At 43.3% G+C, this 19,724-nt stretch overlaps 1 protein-coding gene across 8 annotated transcripts in view; it reads left to right on the forward strand.

Moving 5' to 3' along the window:
- Nucleotides 1-19,724, forward strand: part of FARS2 (phenylalanyl-tRNA synthetase 2, mitochondrial) — a 608,095-nt gene that overhangs the window by 543,151 nt on the left and 45,220 nt on the right. The gene's annotated exons all lie outside the window — the stretch shown is intronic.

Consider the following 19,724-nt stretch of genomic DNA (forward strand, 5'->3'; position numbering starts at 1 on the left):
GGGACGGAGGGGCTTAGTGACCAGGATGGCAGAGCCATGGCATGCACTGTGCCCAGGGACCCCAGGGCTTGTGGCTATGTCATTACCACTGGGTGAACACAGACACCAGAAAGGGGGCCATCGCATGAGCTCACCATATCTGCACTGAGCAGGTACCTTGCTGAGAGGGTTCTTGCTGACAGCAGCCAAAAATAATACTTACTTTAAAAATAGTTTCAGTTTTATCAGCCAGCGTTTCTTTGGCTTTTAAAAAATCACCAGAAAATATCTGTCCATCTGTGTGATAAATGCCCTTAAAGGAGTCCTTGGATGCCAAGAAACGCCGGTCCAGCCAGAGAAGTTACGAGTTGATTGAACTGGGTCTGGCAAGTACAAAGAGCAGCAGCTGTTTCCCTCCTGGGAAAATGGAAGTGCTGAGGGCCTCAGTCTTTAAAAAAACTGGGGAATCTCCTTCCCCTTTTCTACTCTCCTTGTGGCTTACCTCGGTTTTTATATAATCTCTCCACACGTAGGCCAAAGGCATCACTTGGGTCAAGAACAGGGAAGTGTGTTGAGGGAACCTCTCTTTTTTTAGTTTTTTTATTTTCAGAGAGAGAGAGACCACGCAAGTCAGGGAGAGACAGAGAGAGAGAGGGAGAGAGAATCCCAAGCAGGCTCCGCACTGCCAGCACAGAGCCCAACACAGTACTTGAACTCAGGTCATGACCTTAGCTGAAACCAAGAGTTGGACGCTTAACTGATTGAGCCACCCAGGTGCCCCTGGGACCCCCTCTTTCATAAGCTCCTCCACTGCTCTCCAGGTGTTCCGGCTAGACTCACGCAGCACCCCACTACTGCACCTGGCTTTCCAGTTTCTGATTCCTTTTTCTCTGCCATCCCCTGATGTGAGGCTCCTCTCCCTCCTGCGTACCCACTCCTCCAGCATAAGCAGTCACCTTCTTCTGATGATTCCTCACTCTGCTTCCCCGGCAGGTTTGTCTGCAGAGCCTCAGCCCCACGTCACCAGCTGCCTGCACCATGGGTTGAACATGCATAAATGGGGCTCATTTTGTCCTTCTGACCTCTTACCCTTCTAAATGGCTTTGGCCTTCTCTGCATCACCTGGGCGTGGGACCTCATCCTCACCTCCCCACCTCCCCACCCCTCCTCCTGTGTGCCATCCTTTCCCTGCTCACTTTCATCCCTGCCTTTTCCTCCTTCTACCTGGATTGTCAGCCCAGGGCACCCACATTCTTGTTACCTCCTGTTACAGCTACTACTTCAACACCTCCAATTTGCTTCCCTTTGCCTATATCCTGACCTTTCTACTTTATCCTAAACATTGCTGTCCAACTGATCTTCCTAGAAGACAGACCTGGAAACCTCCCTGCTAAGAAGTGCACGGTGGTTCTCCAGTGTGTCTACCAAAACCCAAGTGGCTTATTCTAATGCCCCTGGCCCTTTCCAGCCCACCTAGCTTAGTCAGCTTGCATTGCTCTAACAATACCAAAGCATTGTGGCTGAAACAACAAACTTTTATTTCTCACTGTTCTGGTAGCTCAAAGTCCAAATCGGAGCCAGTATGGTTGAGTTTTGGTGAAGGCTCTGCTCCTGGCTTCCTCACATGGCAGAGAGAAGGAGGGGAGGGGGAGTCTCATCCCCTTATTTCCTTATAGGAAATCTTATCATGGCAGCTAATCTTATCATGGCAGCTCCACCCCCATGACCTCATGTAACCCTAATCTAACCTCCCAACGGCCCCACCTCCAGATATCGTCACATTGGGGTCAAAATTACAACATTGAATAGCACTGTCATATTCTCAGTGTTATTTCCTTTTGTTTCCCCCATTTACGTAGCTTCTGCTCTATCCACTGGGAATGTTCCTGCTTCTTAAACAGGCGAGCACCTCACCTGTTGCTCATGCCTGTCCTTCTGCATCTCCCCCTCTCTGCCTGTTGAGCTCTTTCTTGCCAGTCTTTTACTGACCATCTTGAATGCTTATTTCCCAGTCTCTTGTGCTCTCTCCCTCCTCTTGACCTCAATCACACTTTGCAATTTGTTTCTTGATGATGATCATTATCTTAGCCTTACCTGTTCAATAGTGACAGGATTGCCTTCCTCCCTGTATTAGATGATAATCTCTCCAAGGGCAGGGGCCGTGTCTGGGTCACTGTCACACCCCTCACACATGGGAGACAAATGAACAATAGTTCTTGAATTAAATGTGGCCAATGCTGTCCCCATTAGTTCAGGTTTGCCCCCTGCCCCCTTCCACCATGGTGATGCTGACTTCCAAGAGCCTTGCAGGGCACTGGGCATGGCTGGCAGCCTGTGCTGCTTACCTGCCATGAACAAGCCCTGAGAGTAGCCAGAGAAGAGGTTCTTTTAAACCCAGGGCTCTGTCAGCTGTTGGGTTTCCAACAAGGAAGACCATATTTAACCTGCCTTTGAATGGGAGCTTTGGCTACTATGCTTTTGTAGTAAGCAGGCCATTCACTAATACTGGCCACCTTTTACCTTCCTTGGGTTGTTCCTTATTGTTTATGACTGAGAACTGCATTCTGCACACTCCTACCATCACTCTTCCACTATTCACTCTCTTACCGCTTCTTCAGCCTTGAGATTTGCCAGATTTTCCTGGATGAGATGACCGGAACAGCAGTTAGGGCTTTTGTGAGACTTCGAGGCAGTGGGGGAAATGGCAGTCTTTCCATCCGTTTACAAAGCTCCCATTGTTTCCATCCTGCAGTCAGCAAGCCTGTAATAAAGACTCAGCAGATACAGCCTTGCTTTCTCCAAAATGCCTTGACAAACCAGAATGTTCTGCTTTGTTTTAACAAAGGCACCATCAGCCCAGGACCTTGTAAGTGCCTTTTCTTACTCACTTTTATTCCTTTGTGTGTCCTTTCCCACTTTCTTTTATTAGGGACCTGCTTGATATCATCACCCTGTTGCCATATTTGCTGAAAGAAACGAATGTGTCTGCACGGTCTCCCATGGACCCATCAGTGGTTAGCAGCATGGTGCTGGTGACATGGGTTTCACTCCTGAAAGCAGCTTCTCATTAGCAGTTGGGGAACAGCCATTATTCCAGTAGTACCTGGATTTGAAAAACAAATTCATCGTCTGAGAGTGAAGTGAAGTCAGAAGTGATCTCTAAAATAGCTCCAGAACCTCTGACAACACGCTAAGCATCAGAAAACCTTGATGCGAGTACTAGTTTACCTCCTGCAGATGTATGACCTTAAGGAGGCATAGCTTCTTATGGTCGGATTACAGACCATCGAGATCATCTCCTCTAGCCCGGGCCCACAGACTTGCTCCAAGTCATGCAGAACATTTTGCACGACAGTCAAGACTAGAACCTTGGTCTTTTTAGGTCTAGTCTAGGTGTTTCCTGCTCATGAAACCTTTCAAAACAAATGTCTTCCTTAGGAGTAGATGGTGAGGAGCACTTACCCACTTCCTGAGGTAGAGAAGGGCAAATGAGAGCGTGTGTGTAAATCCACCTTGTAGATCCTGAAGCACTGTGCTTTTCCTGTACAGAGGCTCATTCCCCTGCTTTCGTGCATCCAGCCTCCCAGTGCACATCTCACGTAGTCCCCACCATGTCCCAGGCACGTTGTTAGACTCAGGGGTTCCCAGAGATGAGCGAAGCTCAGTGCCTACCTTCAAGTGCCCCACGTTCCAAAGCAGAAGGAAAACGTTTCCACAGGTAGTTGGGGGGTGCAGAGGATACCTGCTCTAATTAAGGGATGCGTTGAGTACAGTGGAGCACAGGGAAGGAAGGCATTGGTTATTAATTCCTTATTGTCAGGATATTAGGGGATGCCTAACAAGGAAGGCAACATTTGAGTTAAACCTTAAAGAATGTGCAAGAATTCACGAGGTGGAGCAGGTAGGGACAATGTTGTAGGTAGAGTGAAAACTCATGGACCTGGAATTTTACAATGTTGTAAAATTGGAAGTTTGCTGAGCAGTGAACAGTCTGGTTTGGTGGCAGAATGCCCAGGCAGAAAGGTTTGTACATGGTCTTCTAGGTAACGAGCAGTCACTGTGGAAAATAACCATGTTTTTGTTAGAAACTTCCATTCCTTAGATTGGCCCCAAAATATTGGATTTCCTTATAGTTCAAGCCTGAATCTATATATCTATATTAGGATTGATTCTGCCCTTCTTTGACTTTTTTTTTTTTGGCCTAATTTTACTCTATGTGTATTTGAGATCAGGGGTGCCTGGGTGGCTCAGTCAGTTAAGTGTCCAACTTCGGCTCAGGTCAGAAACTCGCAGTTTGTGGGTTCAAGCCCTGAATCAGGCTCTGTGCTGACAGCTCAGAGCCTGGAACCTGCTTTGGATTCTGTGTCTCCCTCTCTCTCTGCCCCTCCCCTGCTCACACTCTGTCTCTTTCTCTCTCTCAAAAATAAATATTTTTAAAAATTGTATTTGAGATCAGAGGGGCTGTGCTGGCCAGCCTTGGTCGTTCCTCAGTAGATCCCTACATGGTCAGTTAGCTTCAGCTTGTCTCTTGGTCTCCTAGGGCGCGGAAATTCACAGGCAGGACCCCGGGCAGTTATACTTAAGAGAATAGGGTGAAAACAGGGGGTGGTCATTAGAACTACTTCAGTGTAACTTACCAGAGACTGTGTGTGCTCACTGAATGAAAAAATTCTGGACAGACAGTTGCCAAAGCTGAACTCTGGGTGCTGCTCCTTGGCAGCTTTTCTACCCCAGGTGCTACTGCCCCACCTCTAGTTGAAGAAGGATAGAAAATGTGGTCACATTAACTGAGGTAGAGAGGGGTCCGTGGTTGTGGGTGGCAGGCTACAAGTAGATCTAGCATTTAGGGGAAGCTAATGTGCACCATGAAAAGAAAATTCCCTTTGCAGTATTTCTGATTGACAGTGAATGGGACAGTTACATCTGAAATGTATCCTTTCCTTTGGTGGAAGGCGTCTAGATTTTGAAAATTTGTTTGCAAGTCGTTAATGCCTGTGTCACAGTTTTGGGAGTAAGGCTGCTAAGACCCGAAGGCAGTGTGATTGAAACCCTATTTCAATGGTGGTTTCCTGTTTATGTTCCATAAGGATGTATACTGCGTGTGTGCGCGCGTGCGTGCATGTGTGTGTGTGTGTGCGCGCGCATGCGCCCACGCATGATGTGTCACTCCCTCTGATATAGTTGAGATGTAGGGAAGGCTCTGAGTAGAGCCCCAGGGGTGCATTTTCAGCCATGATTTTCCACCGTCTTCCCTTGTTAGCTGAGTGAGTTTCTCAGCTATTGGTGAGTGCTCATATTAACCAGCACTTCTCAGCTTGCCCAGGATGAGAGGAAAATCCTATGAAATCAACCATTCTCCTTTGGGCTGTTAAAGCTGCTTTGACATGTGCACAACACTCAGGTAGTCTGTTTTCATTTAAAATCCTTGGTCATTGCTGGCCAGTGCAGGCCCTTGGCTCCTGAAGGGTGCCTGGCAAGGCAGCCCTCTCTCCTACGGCTGTCTGATCGTCTCGTTCCTGTGCAGGAAGGCATTTTGACTTTCTCAGCCTCCCAACTTCATACTAGTTAGGTTTGACACCTCCAGCACCCTCATATGTGACGTAGAAAGGTTCACCCTGCTCATATGATGTCATGTGGCAAAGCTGTGTCCCTCATTTGTCAAGGAGGTGACTCACTGCAGATCACTATGATAAGACTATTGAGTATCCCAGTAAAGTCGATCACAAATGGTTCTAAATGGGACCCTTTATATACAGTGAACTTCAGAACTTCTGCTCAGGCCAAGATAGGGTAACAGGGAGTGAATTTACCTTCCCACCTCAGAAGACTAAAAATCTAGACAGAATATATGAAACAGTGGTTTTCAGACGTTAGACCCAAGGTGGCACAGGACGGAGTCCCTGAGGGGAAACACCAGGGCAGACCCTACAGTCCTCACAGCTGACTGCTAGAGAGGCGTCCGAGGCCATAGCACAGGGAAGGGGACCCAGACAGAGCCCAGGAACCTCCACACTCAAGAGACAGAGTTAGGGAATTAGAAGCCAAGGCAGCTAGAATCCTCTAGGCAGAGTCCAGGAGGGCGCTGAGCTTCCCAGAAAGTGAGCCCTGGGGGTCTGCAGAGGATTTCCCTCAGTGGGTATTGCTTAGCACTTGGTGTAAGGAAGCTACCAGCAACTGAGGGAAGAACCACAGGAAAGGAACAGACAGAACAATCTCTGAGGTCCTACAGGGCAAAGAATGGTTTGTGTTCCCACCAGCCAGAGTAGGAAAACCATGGAGATGGTAGTCAGAAGAATAATCCCTCAGTGTTGGGGAAAAAGGAGCCCTAGACTAAAGGCTGCCCTGGTTCTGACCAACAAACCTTGAAAGCAAGCTTACAGGCTCCTTGGAGAGATGACAGATTCTAGGACTGGGGCAGGAAATACGTAAGATGAGCCTGAAGTATTCTTTAGTGCCAGAAAAAGAAAGAAGTGCCCAAATTAAAAAAAAAAGCCATGGAATTCACTCTCCCAATCACGCCTGTAGAAAGTAGCAGAGCCATGGTTCAAACTAAGGGACACCTGCCTGTGAAGGCCATAGTCTTCCCACTGCAGTGCCTGACTCTCCATCCCCTCCCTACTCTGTAATCCTGAGCTCCTTCACTCCTTCTGCCAAATGGCTGCGACACATGCACCATCCAGTGTGCGCTAACAAAGCTGTGACTAGGCATGCTTGCTCTCAAAGCTGACACTGCAGACAGAACACGCCTGTACCAATTCCAGTACCTCTCCCTAAAATGGAGCCTGCAGAAAGTGCACCTCTGGAACGGTCACTGTCACCAATGTGATGTGTCCATTCCGATAAGCCTTCTGAAAGGAAAAGAAAGCCAAGGGACAGTGTATAATGTACTCCCTAGCTTAGGCTGACCTCTAATACTTGACCACAAGATCTCTGAGGTCATGGCAGTGTGACACTATGGTGACACTACTGGGTTGGGGTTTGTTCGTTACTAGTTACTACCCCATAGGTGAGGATACACTGTACCCCCAGAGGTAGTGGTGTTTTGGTCATAATTCATCAACACATTTCTGTTTCAGTTACCAAGCCAGAAGAATCCAAAGAGATTGTGCAAGTAAACTGGAAGAACACTACTCATTTTAGCAAACGTTAAAATTTTGTAAATTCCAGATACTATAGCAATAAAATCAAGTTTATTTTCAGCTGATTCTTTGGTAGGACATACTGGCTCACCTTACAAATGGAATGGAGGTCTAGAAAAATCAACACTTCAGAAAATAAATTGAATTACCACATTGATTTTGCATAGTACATGACAATCTCACATGTGCATAACGTATCAAATGCACATCCATTTAGCACTTTTCATCGTCTTGTTGAACGTTGATGGGCCCTGGGCCCATGGGGATGAGCAATTTTCAAGTGGAGGGAATGCTGGGTAATACAGCTCTGGGTCAGCTTTCACAGGAGCCTTTGCATGTTTGGACCGGCCCCTGCAGATGTGGGAGAGGCACTTTGACCCCATGGCCCCAGGGGGAATCTGGCCCAAGCATAGAGCATCTGCCCAGCCAAATGGCAGTCCAGAGAACAGAGCAGAAGGGCATACATAGTTCGGCCTTGCTCTACCATATTTTTCAAAGCCATGAAATTTAGTCCATATGTTTAAATCTCTCCTTGGCTGATTGCCTTGTGCAGTTGATATGTACAACACAACAAAATAAAAATTAAAAATCTGTTTTGAAGCAGACTTGAATGGGAGAGAATGCTGGAGTTCTGTGTGGAGAGCATGTGTGAGCATGTAAATCCCATTGAGTGTAAGTGTGTGTGTGTGTGTGTGCGCGCGCGCGCGCGCATGCACGTGCATGCAAGCTGTGCTTTCAGAGTGCCATTTATAAAATATTTATCATAGTTTTACTGATTTATGTTCATGTAGAGCCTTTGTTATTGAAAAAGAGCCGCAGCACTTTGCTAATTTAGGAGGCTAAGTGGGGGTATAAGAGTGAGAACCACAGATGACTGTGTTTGAATCCAGAGGGAAAACTGGCAGTCCCATTAACATTAGCAACAAAATGGTGGCCATCTTTGGGTTTAGCCACTCTTATTCCAAAGGCATCACCAAAGGAAAGGGATCTGGAAGGATCGTCTGTGAGCTTTATCCTTTGTTGTTCCAGCACCTGTGGCCATTGGGGGGCTCAGCCAGACCTTCTTCTGGCACAGAGCTGATTGCTGCAGCTATAGTTGGTCTTCTTATATCTCAATGCTCTTCCCAAGTCTCCATCTGTAGCCTGAAACCAAAAAAAAAAAAAAAAAACCTCACTCACACATTCACAGAACACAGAAACTTTTGAAGGATAATACTTCATTAAAGAGAATCCTAACAGTTGAGAAACACAAAGCCAAGAAAGCATCGGGAAGAGTCAGGAAGCTTTTTTTGAGCGTCTACTACTTGTCCATGATTACTGTGGTTTCTGAGGGAGATACTGAAGAAATGGATGCCCCTGAAGGAAGCATGTAAGAAAACAAAAACAGTTGAGAATAATAATAGGTAACTGTTTATTGAGCATTTCATACATGCCAAACACTGTTCCACATGCTTTCAGTGTATCAACTTCAGGGCACCTGCGTAGCTCAGCCAGTTAAGTGTCTGGCTCTGAATTTTGACTCCGGTCGTTATCTCGCAGTCCATGGGATCAAGCCCTGTGTCGGGCTCTGTGCTGATGGCGTGGCACCTGCTTGGGATTCTCTCCCAGTCTCTCTGCCCCTACCCCGCTCTTGCTCACTCTCTCAAAAATAAATAAATAAAAACGTTGAAAATAAATAAATAAAAATAAATAAATGTATCAACCTCATTTAGCCCATACACACCTAGGTTCATGCAGTCTTTGTTATCGCCTATATTATCCCCATTTTCCATTAGGAAACTGAGATTCAAAGACATTAAATATCTTCCCCAAGGTCATACAGCCAGTATGGCAGAGCCAGGATTTGATCCAGATGGTCTACGAGAGAGCCCACACATGAAAAAAATTTACAACACGTGGTCTGTTATCACCTGTATCCTTACCCTCTCCCTCCCCAACATGGATTCTTTTTTCTTTTTAAGTGTACAGTTGCATGGCTTTTGGTATATTCTACAGAGTTGTGTGCATCTCTCAATTTTAGAATATTTTTATAACCCCAAAAAGAAAACCATCATCCCTGCCCCCCAGTATTGTAACCACCCCCAGCCCTAAGCAACCACTGATCTGCTGCTTATTTCTATATATTTGCCTGTTCTGAGCATTTCATGTACATGGAATCATGTAGTGTGTGGTCCCTTGTGACTGTCTTCTTTCACTTAGCATGAAGCTTTCAGGACTGATCCATGTTGTAGCATGCGTCAGTACTTTGTTTCTTCTTATTGCAGAATGATGATGATAATAATAATAGGACTAATAAATGTGGAGCATCTTTTCATGTACTTATTTCTCCCCTTATTCTTTTGGAGCTAATCCTGTTTCATCCATAAACGCCCATGTATGTTCCTATAACAAAATAAGCCAAAAAGCACTTTTCCGAAACCTCAACCACAATGTTTTTATCATTACCTTAAAAAAATATATAAGTATCAGGGTGCCTGGGTGGCTCGGTCAGTTAAGTGTCCGATTTCTGCTCAGGTCATGATCTCACGGGTCGTGGGATTTCCTGCGATGGCCAAGGTTGGACACATTTTTGCTATCAGGTGTTTAGTGGCTTCCCAGTTTTCAGATGATGCCACTATTGAACAGTGAATCAAGTGAAACAAGCTGTAACTGGGTGTATAATGGGGGACATTTAGAATATTAAATTCAAGAATGACCATACACAATTCAAGCTGAATTTTTTTCTTTTTAGCCAAAACCTCTTTTGTCTAACTGAACCAAAATATATGTGGTCTTTTCCTCCCCCATATTGTGGCCCCAGTTGTCTCATAAGTCAATAGCTAATGAGAGCTTGAGCCTATTCCTACTGAGCCCATGAAATCTGTCAGCCAAAAGCAATGTGGCTCCTTATTTGGATTGGAAAATAAAATGTTTGTATTAAATTCAGGTTTATTAATTTCATGTTAGGTGTTTTGCAAAAACAGGGACATTTTATTTAAATTTTTTTTAATGTTTATTTATTTTTGAGAGAAAGAGCACAAGCAAGGGAGGGGCAGAGAGAGAGGGAGACACCATATCCAAAGAAGGCTTCAGGCTGAGCTGTCAGCACAGAGCCTGAGGAACCATGGGATCATGACCTGAACCAAAATCAGATGCTTAACCAACTGAGCCATCAAGGTGCCCTGGAAAATTTCATTTAGAGGTACTCCTAAACAGGGGCGCCTGGGTGGCTTAGTCGGTTAAGCGTCCGACTTTCGCTTGGGTCATGATCTCGCGGTTCGTGGGTTCGGGCCCCGCGTCGGGCTCTGTGCTGTCAGCTCAGAGCCTGGAGCCTGTTTCAGTCTGTGACTCCCTCTCTCTCTGACCCTCCCCTGCTCACGCTGTCTCTCTCTCTCTCTCTCTCTCTCTCTCTCTCCTAGAAATAAATAAAACATTAAAAAAAAAAAAAACTTTAGAGGTACTCCTAAACCAGTGTATGTCTCTGGTCTTCCTATGGAGGCTTTCAGGAGTGTACCATCCCCACTTGGAACCTTACTGCTTGCAGCTTGTGCAGAGCACATTGTTTACAACATAGTCAGGATCCGAGATTTGTCTCCTGCCTTCCCGCACCCCTTTTACCTGCTGATCCAGTTATACTTGTCTGAAGAAGAACACTTAGATGCTAACATGACATTTTGAAAGCAGAAGACCATTATTTGGAACATCCTGGCATGGCAGTTCTGATGGTAAAATCAGTACCCTTGTATGTGGACATTCTTTTAGGCTTCAGCACAGAGAACTTTATGTGGACTTTGGTAGAAGTTCTGGGTTCTATGGCCAGCCAAGTGCTGTGGCTGTCACTAGCATGTCATTGATGTGACACCAAGAGGAGAGAGTATACACCTTTACAACATAATCCCAGGGTCAGGTTCTGCAACATCATCTGGCTTATCTTAAAAGCTGTAGCATGGTGTGTTTACTTTTACATGAGACAGCTTCCAAACGTGACTTCTTTCAGTGTGATGCAAGCCATCTGTTAACTTTCTCTGTCATTCCACAGAAATTGCCATAGCCACAGTGTCATCTGTCTCCCAGAAGCTTGAGAGTCACTTTCAAAATAAGTCATGTGCTTTCCTATTTAAAAATGATGTTTAGGGACACCTGGGTGGCTCATTTGGTTGAGCATCTGACTCTTGATTCTGGCTCAGGTCATGTTCCTAGAGTCATAGGATTGAGCCTTGTATCAGGCTCTGTGCTGAGCGTGGAGCCTGCTTGGGATTCTCTCTCTCCTTCTGTCCCTCCTTCCCATTCTCTGTCTCCCTCTCTCTAAAATTTAAAAACAAAGTGATGTTTAAATGGCAGTTAGGCTCCTCTTTAGCACACAGTGTATTGAGATCACCTGCGTGCTTAATGTGCAGCAGTAAAAAAAGAAGGAAAAAAAATATTGCAGCCATACCAGTAGTTAAAATTAAAGCAATCATAGTAAACACATTTAGAACCAGTTTTCAATTTTGTATCTGACATAGGCACTTAAGAAAAGGGAAAGGATGAAAAAAATAGTTGGAGACACATATGGTGATTCCGAGGGAGACTTTTGAGTTCTGCAGGGACTTACATGGTCCTGTCACTGGGTCTTCATATCACTGATCTTATTCTAATACTTTGAGCCATTGGGAAAGCTTTATGGAACATTTTGAAAGATCAAGAAAAACAGATACAAAGTAAACAGAATATGTCTTTAGTACATTCATTCAACGACATTTATCAAGTACCTAGCATATACTAGCCACTAGAGCAGAGACTCACAAATTTTTTAGTCTCAAGGTCCCCTTTACACTCTTAAAAAAATGAGGACCCAGAGAGCTGTTGTTTATGTGTGTGGGGAAGTATATCTATTGATGTTGACCATATTGAAATTATTAAATGTGAAATTTAAAAATACTTTATTAATTCATATAGAGATAATAAGGAAGCCATTGCATGTTAACATAAATATCATCTTTTTATGAAAACAACAAAATTGTAATGAAAAGTGGCATTAATTTACATTTTTTCAGATCTCTTTAATGCCTGACTTAATAGAAAACAGCTGATGTCTTATATCTGCTTCTACATTTAATCTGGTGTTCTAAGTTGTTTTAGTTGAAGTATATGAAGAAAATCCAACCTTGCCATATGTTTCTGAAAAAGAGAGTGTCTCAATAGCCTTTTGAAAAAATTGTGGATATCCTTTTTTGGTATTACACCAAAACTCAGCAAGTAGTATTTTCTTAAAAGCTAACTGCACTTGAACTTGTTATTAGTTACCTTAAAATCTATTAGTCTATCTTACAACTTGAATGGAATTTTTACAAAGGCGTGTTTTTGTGACATCTTGCATTAGTCAGTTGGAAAATATTGGTTGACTGAGTTATGCAGCTCTTTAACATGTTGACACATTTCATTAAGATTAAAAAAATCGCATATATTAATATCACCACCATTCTTATCAGAAATGTCTTAAATGTCAGGAAACATTGGCAGATACAAGTTTTCCAAAATTCAGATTATCACTTGAAAGTTAGATTTTTATCTTTGTCAAAAATTACTATCAGCTCACATTCATTTTTGAGAAAATTTCTGCCACAATCTGTCAGTAGTTGATGGTATTCCATGAAGAAAGTTACTAGTTGGTCTCACAATTCAAATGATCGCAGAAGTGCTTTTTACCCCCATACCCCAGCGTTTAACAGACAGGCATCCCATTTAGTTACACGGATTATCAAAGACATGTACTCAGAGGTCAAGATGTAATAAAGGTGATCATTTTTACTGCTCTTTCAAGGACATTCTTAAATGGATTGTTGTTTTTCCCTGCAATGAGATGGTAAAATATTCAATGGCCAGTAGTCACATGTCGATGCCACATGATCACATGATCAGTTTGAGGGCTCATAGTTTTTATCCACCTTTGCTTTTTCACCAACATTACAAATATCAACACGGTGAAAAGTGCAAACAGGCCTTATTCTTGTGAAATTCTTTTGACCTTATAAACCCCTGAAAGGATCTTGGGGGGCCCCAGAGATCTAGAGTAGATATTCAGCTTGACCTATACAAGACATTCTACTTATAGAGGGGCAAGAGAGAATTTTCTTTAAAATGCATAAGATCTTGTATCCAAACTAAAGCAGGGCTATGCATCAGAGGGACTATTTTAGGTTGGGTGGTCATGAAAGGCTCCTCAGGGAAGGTAACATTACAAGTGAAACTTAAGAGCAGGTAGAACAGGACAGCTAGCTCAGGCTCTGAAGCAAGAATGGTTGAAGAACAGAAAGAGGACTGTGTCACTAAGCATAGTGAGTAAGGGGGACAGGGTGTGAGGGAAGGTCAGTGAGAAAGTCAAGGTCCATACTGGATTGGGCCTTAGAATCCAAGGTAAGGAGCTGGCTTTAATTCTAAGTTTGATGAAGACTTGGAGGGGTTTGAGCCAAAGTGAAAGGTGACAGCCATCTCATACTGCCCCCCGGAAGTGTGTCTTCACCTACCTTCTTACCTCCTTTCTTCTTCAGATGACTATTGCTGGCCTTGAAATTCTAACTGCTGGCTATAAAGGTGTGAATGTGGGGCACCTGGGTGGCTCAGTCCACTAAGCATCCAACCGTTGATTTTGGCTCAGGTCGTGATCTCCTGGTTTGTGAAATTGAGCCCTATGTCAGGCTCTGCCCCTCCCCCACTCACGCGCACGCTCTCACTCTCCCTCTCTCTCTCTTCCCCCAAGCTAAACTTTAAAAAAATAAAGTTGTGAATGTAAGTTGGAAAAATCCCAAATGATTACAGATAGCATGATACTTTTTATACAATAAAAATAAGTCTAAAAATATTATAGTTGTGATAAGGCTATATAAAAAGGAAACCAAGGGGACAATAAACAGAAATTCAAAGTTGAGATGACCCAGATAAGGGAGTCAGGGGGACTAGTTCAGGGAAGACCACACAAAGAGATAGGTCCTTGTCAAAGTTCCAGTTCTGATGTTGAGTGATGGTTTTTGTGGGTGTTTATTATCTTACCTTATTAAGAACAGATGAGTGAGTGAAAGCAGGAAGGCCATGAATGAGCCAGTCATAAGAGAGCCACAGATAATGACTAGCCCAAGTGTGTGCACATGGGGTTTAATATAAAAAGAAAGTAAGTTGAGAAGAAACAAATCTAACACCTTTTCCATTTCTTCACAAACCAAAAGGCAACTTCCCAGCCCCTTCTGACCATAGCTGTGAAAATATCAACTGTATCATCCAGTGAAGAACTTGGGCCTTGGGGTAAAAGTGCTTGGATTCAAACCTTTGCCTTATGCACTACCAACTGTGCTGGACATAGTACTGATCCTTCCAGCCTCTATGTTTTCATCTATAAGGTGGGATAATAGCAGAATCCCTGACCTCAGGCTGTTGAGAAGATGTACTAGGATCACACCCATAAAGTTCTCGTTACAAAGTTTCTCAGTCATGTGTGCGGGGCAGGTGAAAATTCTTGTTCCCATAAATGCTCTCTGCTTCTTTCCATATTTCTTTCTGTAACCAGGGGAAACCAAGAATGAGGCAGGTTTGTTTTTTGTTTTGTTTGTGAGAAAAAAGGTTGTTGAATCTACTCTTAAGAATGTTTGAATTAAATTCTCTTGCCTGAGGATGATATTTTTATCTTATATGATTGTTCTTTGAACAAGCAGTAAAAAACAAAATGAAACTGGAAAGCTCAATGCTTTCTTCCTGAAAAGAGGCTTCAGGGCTTTAGGCCAAAATGTGGCTTGCAGTGAATTTTAGAAGCAGCCGCAGCAGGCGGTATCAGTTGTGAGGGGCCCGGCTAGTGACAGGCACACTCCCCCAGGACAGTAGAAACACCCAGCAGAGCCCTCACTGGGCTGCCCACTGGGTTACTGACCAGCAGAAAAAGTGCGCTAGGTAGGAAAGGAGGGGCTTCCCCGTGGGTTCCACGGGATACCAAGCCAGGCAAGAGTTGTAAATTTCAGTACACTTTTCCTGAACTGCCTGATTTCAGTTCTGTCTTACAGGATTTTGGAATCTGCCAGACCTGAGACCCTTTAGCTGACCCTTCCTCCCACTCTCACCCAATAGCATCCACTGATTTGTTCTGACCCTATGCATTTGCCTTGCCAGAATGTCATAGCAGTGGAATCACGCAGTATGTAACTTCTTGAATCTGGTTTCTTTCATTTAGCATAATGCCCTTGAGGTATATCCATGTTGTATATGAGTAGTTTTTCCCTTTATTTTGCTGAGTAGTATTCCATTGTATTAATGAACCACAATTTGTTTCTTTGTTTTCCAGGTGAGACATTTAGATTATTTCCAGTTTGGGGCAGATGTAAATAAAACTGCTCTAAAAATTCACATGCAGGTGTTTGTGTGAACATAAGTTTTCATTTCACTTGGTAAATATCCAAGGAGTGGAATTTCTGGGTCATATGATAAATGTATGTTTAACTTTGTAAGAAACTGCCCTGCTGTTTTCTAAAGTGACTGTACCATTTCACATTCCCACCAGCAACGTATGACAGTTCTGGCTGCTTAGAATCCTCACCAGTACTCAGTATTGTCAGATCGTTTGTTTGTTTTTAGTCTAATAGATGTAGTGATAAATTATTGTTTTTAATTTGCATTTTGCTAATATCAAATGATGTTGAGTATCTTTCATGTGCTTGTTTGCCATTTTACATCTTTGATGAACTGTCTCTTTATATCTTTTGTTCATTTTTTTAATTGAGTTTGTTTTCTTCTTATTAAGGTTAAGCTTATCAATATCTTCTTTTACGGATCATATGTTTGGCATTGTATCTAAGAAATCTTTACCTAATCCAGGACAACAAACATTTTCTTCTAGATGCTTTGTGGTTTTAGGTTTACACTTAAGTTAATTTGAGTTAATTTTTGCAGAATGTGCAAAATGTGAATTGAGGTTCCTTTTTTACTTTTTTTACTTATGGGTTTCTAATAGTTTCAGCACTAGGTTGATATACAATAGTTTTAGCAGTCTCCTTTCTCCACTGAATTGCATTTTCCCCTGTTTGAGAAATCAATTGACCATGTATGTATAGGTCTATTTGGGTTTTCTATTCTGTTCATTTTTGTTTGTCTTTATTTACTACAATACTGGCTTGATTACTATTGCATTATAGGATATCTTGAAATCAAGTAATACAACCCTCAAATTTTGTTTTTTTTACAAAACTGGGGTATTCCTTTGCTTTTCCATATAAAATTTTAAATCACCTTGTTGATTTATGCAAAAACTTGTGCTTAGAATCAGATTGGAATTGTTTTGAATAAGTATAGTAGTCTAGGAGAATTAACATCAAAATATTTTGTCTTTCAATCCATGATCGTGGTATGTCTCATCATTATTTAGATCTTTGATTTATTTTACCGGTGTTTTTATTTTCATCACACATATCTAGTACTTATTTTCTCAAATTTGTGCTTACATATTTCATACTTTTTCATGCTATTGCAAATGACATTGTTTTTATTGTTTTGGTTTTTAGTTGCTGATTGCTATTTTATAGAAATATAGATTTTTTTTTAAATATTGATTTTGTATTTTGTGACCTTACTAAGTTCTAGTAGTTTTTTTAAAATAGATTGTTTTGGGTTATCATTGTAGCCAAATCATGACATCTGTAAATAAGAGAATTTTATCTCTTCCTTTCCATTCCATGCCTTTTACTTCTTTTTCTTGCCTTATTTCACTGGCTAGGATCTCTAATATGTTTATTACTATTATTATTAGTTTATTCTTCATGAGTTTATCATATTGGTCCTCTTGGAAAAAGCTATTCATTCATTCATTCATCAAGCATTTGTTGAATATCAAGTGGCAAGTTTCCTACAAGGCACTATGTGGGTGGGATATAAAGAAAAATAGCTTACCCCTAAAAAGCTTAGGTTCGTGTAGGCAATGTAAGATATTTTCCCAAATGAGAATAATACTAGGTTAAAAGTATGGGTCATGCCATAGTCCTTTGGAGTCAGGTTCTAAGTGGGTGAATCCCTGGGTGGGGTTGAGAGAGAAGCCAGCAGTTTTCCTATCCCTGCCCAGAGGTGTGCTCAGCTCCATTCTTAGAGCAGAGATCGCTCCTGATTGGTTCCCAGTGTTACAGGTTGGCTTACATGCTAGCCCAGGACATGGGGTAGGTTTAATAATAAATAAGGCCTGACCAGCCCTAAGGGAAGTAAAAATATGCACCTATATGTTATGATTCTGGTTGGAAGGACAATTTCTAACGAACTGTACCTAAGAGAAAAAGTGCTCAGTCAACATACTTTTCTTCCTTCAAAAACTCAGAAACCCTAGAAGGAAGCAGAAGCAGGAAGAATACCCTCCAAAACCCACTTCTTCCAGACTTTGAAGGTCAGTCAGAAATATGGGATGGACTTCATCTCGAAGGGAAGGGAAAATGTGAGGTGGGGGCAGTGGGGTAGGAATGCAGGAACTAATGAGGAGAGAGAGCATCATATATAGCTGTGTGTTGTGCTTTGTAAGCCCTCTTCTCCTTCGCTGCATGAACTTCAGTGTCCAGGGTGGAAGGAGGTATCACAGTACATGGTTTCTGGAGCTCAGAGAAGGAAGAGCTGAGCACTATGGGAAGAGAAATCTCCTAGAGTAGAAAAACAGGTAAGATTTGCATATGCGGGAACAGAGGACATTCTAGGCCAACACAGGGAATGATTACTAGCCAAAAACAGTCATACTTTGGACCCCACACTCATGCTTTGTACCTCATGTGTGGAATGGAGAAGTGTGAAAGGGATTTATGGGAAGAAAGCTAGAAACAGACTTTGGAGGCAGGCTGTGTGGGGCCTTGAGTTCCAGCCGAATGGGTTGGAACTGAGTTTGATAATCATTGGGTGATGAGAAAATAATTTTGAGCAGGGAAGGAATCGAGATCCGAGTTTTGAGGCAGCTATTATGAAACGGTTCCAAGCCTGGCTTCTTCAGCCTGGCTGCCCTGGGTTCAGATCCTGACCACTAGCTATTCCTCTTGGTGCCTCAGTTTCCACACCTGTAAAACAGGGAAAATAGTAGGTACTCATAAAGATTGAATGAGCTGACACACGTGAAGCTCTTGGAATAGCACGTGGCATGTGACAAAGTGCTGTGCAAGTGTCATCTTGTATTATGCTTATCAGCATTGTCATTGTTGCTATTTTAGGAACCTTAATTGGAAGGAAAGTGAGTGAATCTGAGCAGTTAAGTGACTGCACAGTGGAGTGCACGCCAGCCTTGGGAGGCTTGACTTTAAAAGGCTGGCTGTGCTACCCTCCTGCCTCACCCCCGGGGGACCAGCCCCAGGTCCTCCCCTCTTTCTCCACCCCTACGTTTGAAACACAAATAGAAATCTTACACTTTTTTTCTCTTTCAAATCTTTGGTTTTTTTGATCCTCACTTGGGTCAGTCACACTCTGGAACCCCTTGACCAGAGTGTTTAATGGACTTGTGCACGTTCAGGGCTCCACTTCCCACATGTAGATTTGGGGAGTGAATTTCAAGCGCCTCACTCTCGAGCCAGCAGGCCCCTGTGCGGGGGATGCAAATTTGATGTCTGGAACACACCATCAAGATGATAATTATGAAGACTGCAGCAAATAGGAAAATATTTAGACAATAACGTTACATGAAACAAAACCTAAAATTGTGTGTGCATCCGTAACTGTGTGAAAATAGGGATACATATTGGCAAGGACTATAAAGAAATGCAGACACATGACAACATTTGTGTTAAGATGAGAAGGGACATAAGCACATTAATTGCTTTTCCTTTAGTGTTTCTGTGATTGTTTTAAGAATATGCGAAAAGCAGTAAAAAGAAGGGAGGGAGCATGTGGCCCCCTTGTGCCCAAGAGACCCCTATGGCCCAGCAGGCATTGTTCTAGAAGAGAGTGGAGGCTGTGGAAGCGTGGAGGGCATCAGTATTTAGCGAGACCGGTCCCCAGAGCCAAGGTCCTCTCTCCCCCCTCTTGCCCCAGAATTCACCTGTCTTCTCTACTTTTGGAAATTCCTAGCCAGTGGCTCCTACACTGGGTCTCAGCAGCAGAGGGCCCCTGTTCTGCACTGACAACACTCCCCAGGGAGCAGGGCCCTTTCATGGTGACATGGAATGAAGATGTAGCATCCTCAGGCCATCACAGTTATGGTCTCAGCTAAACAAACATGATTCAGATTCCAGCTTTGTCACTGTCGTGTGCAAATGGTGTGACCTTAGTCTCTTTGAGTCTCACTTTTACCATCTATAAAATGGGATTAAAAGTCTGTTTTTCAGTGGGCTGTTACCAGCAGGAAAAGCACGAATTTGGCACCCAGGGAATTGCTCACTAAATAGTAGTGGGTGCTGTAGCCACTGTGGGGTGGGGGGTTGGAGTTGTTATTAATCATTTTTTTTAATGTTTTATTTATTTCTAGGAGAGAGAGAGAGACAGCGTGAGCAGGGGAGGGTCAGAGAGAGAGGGAGTCACAGACTGAAACAGGCTCCAGGCTCTGAGCTGGCAGTCAGCACAGAGCCCGACGCGGGGCCCGAACCCACGAACCGCGAGATCATGACCTAAGCGAAAGTCAGACGCTTAACCGACTAAGCCACCCAGGCGCCCCGGGGTTGT

The sequence above is a fragment of the Crocuta crocuta genome, unplaced genomic scaffold (genome assembly GCF_008692635.1).
Source record: "Crocuta crocuta isolate KB4526 unplaced genomic scaffold, BGI_CrCroc_1.0 scaffold24, whole genome shotgun sequence".
Lineage (NCBI taxonomy): Eukaryota > Metazoa > Chordata > Mammalia > Carnivora > Hyaenidae > Crocuta > Crocuta crocuta.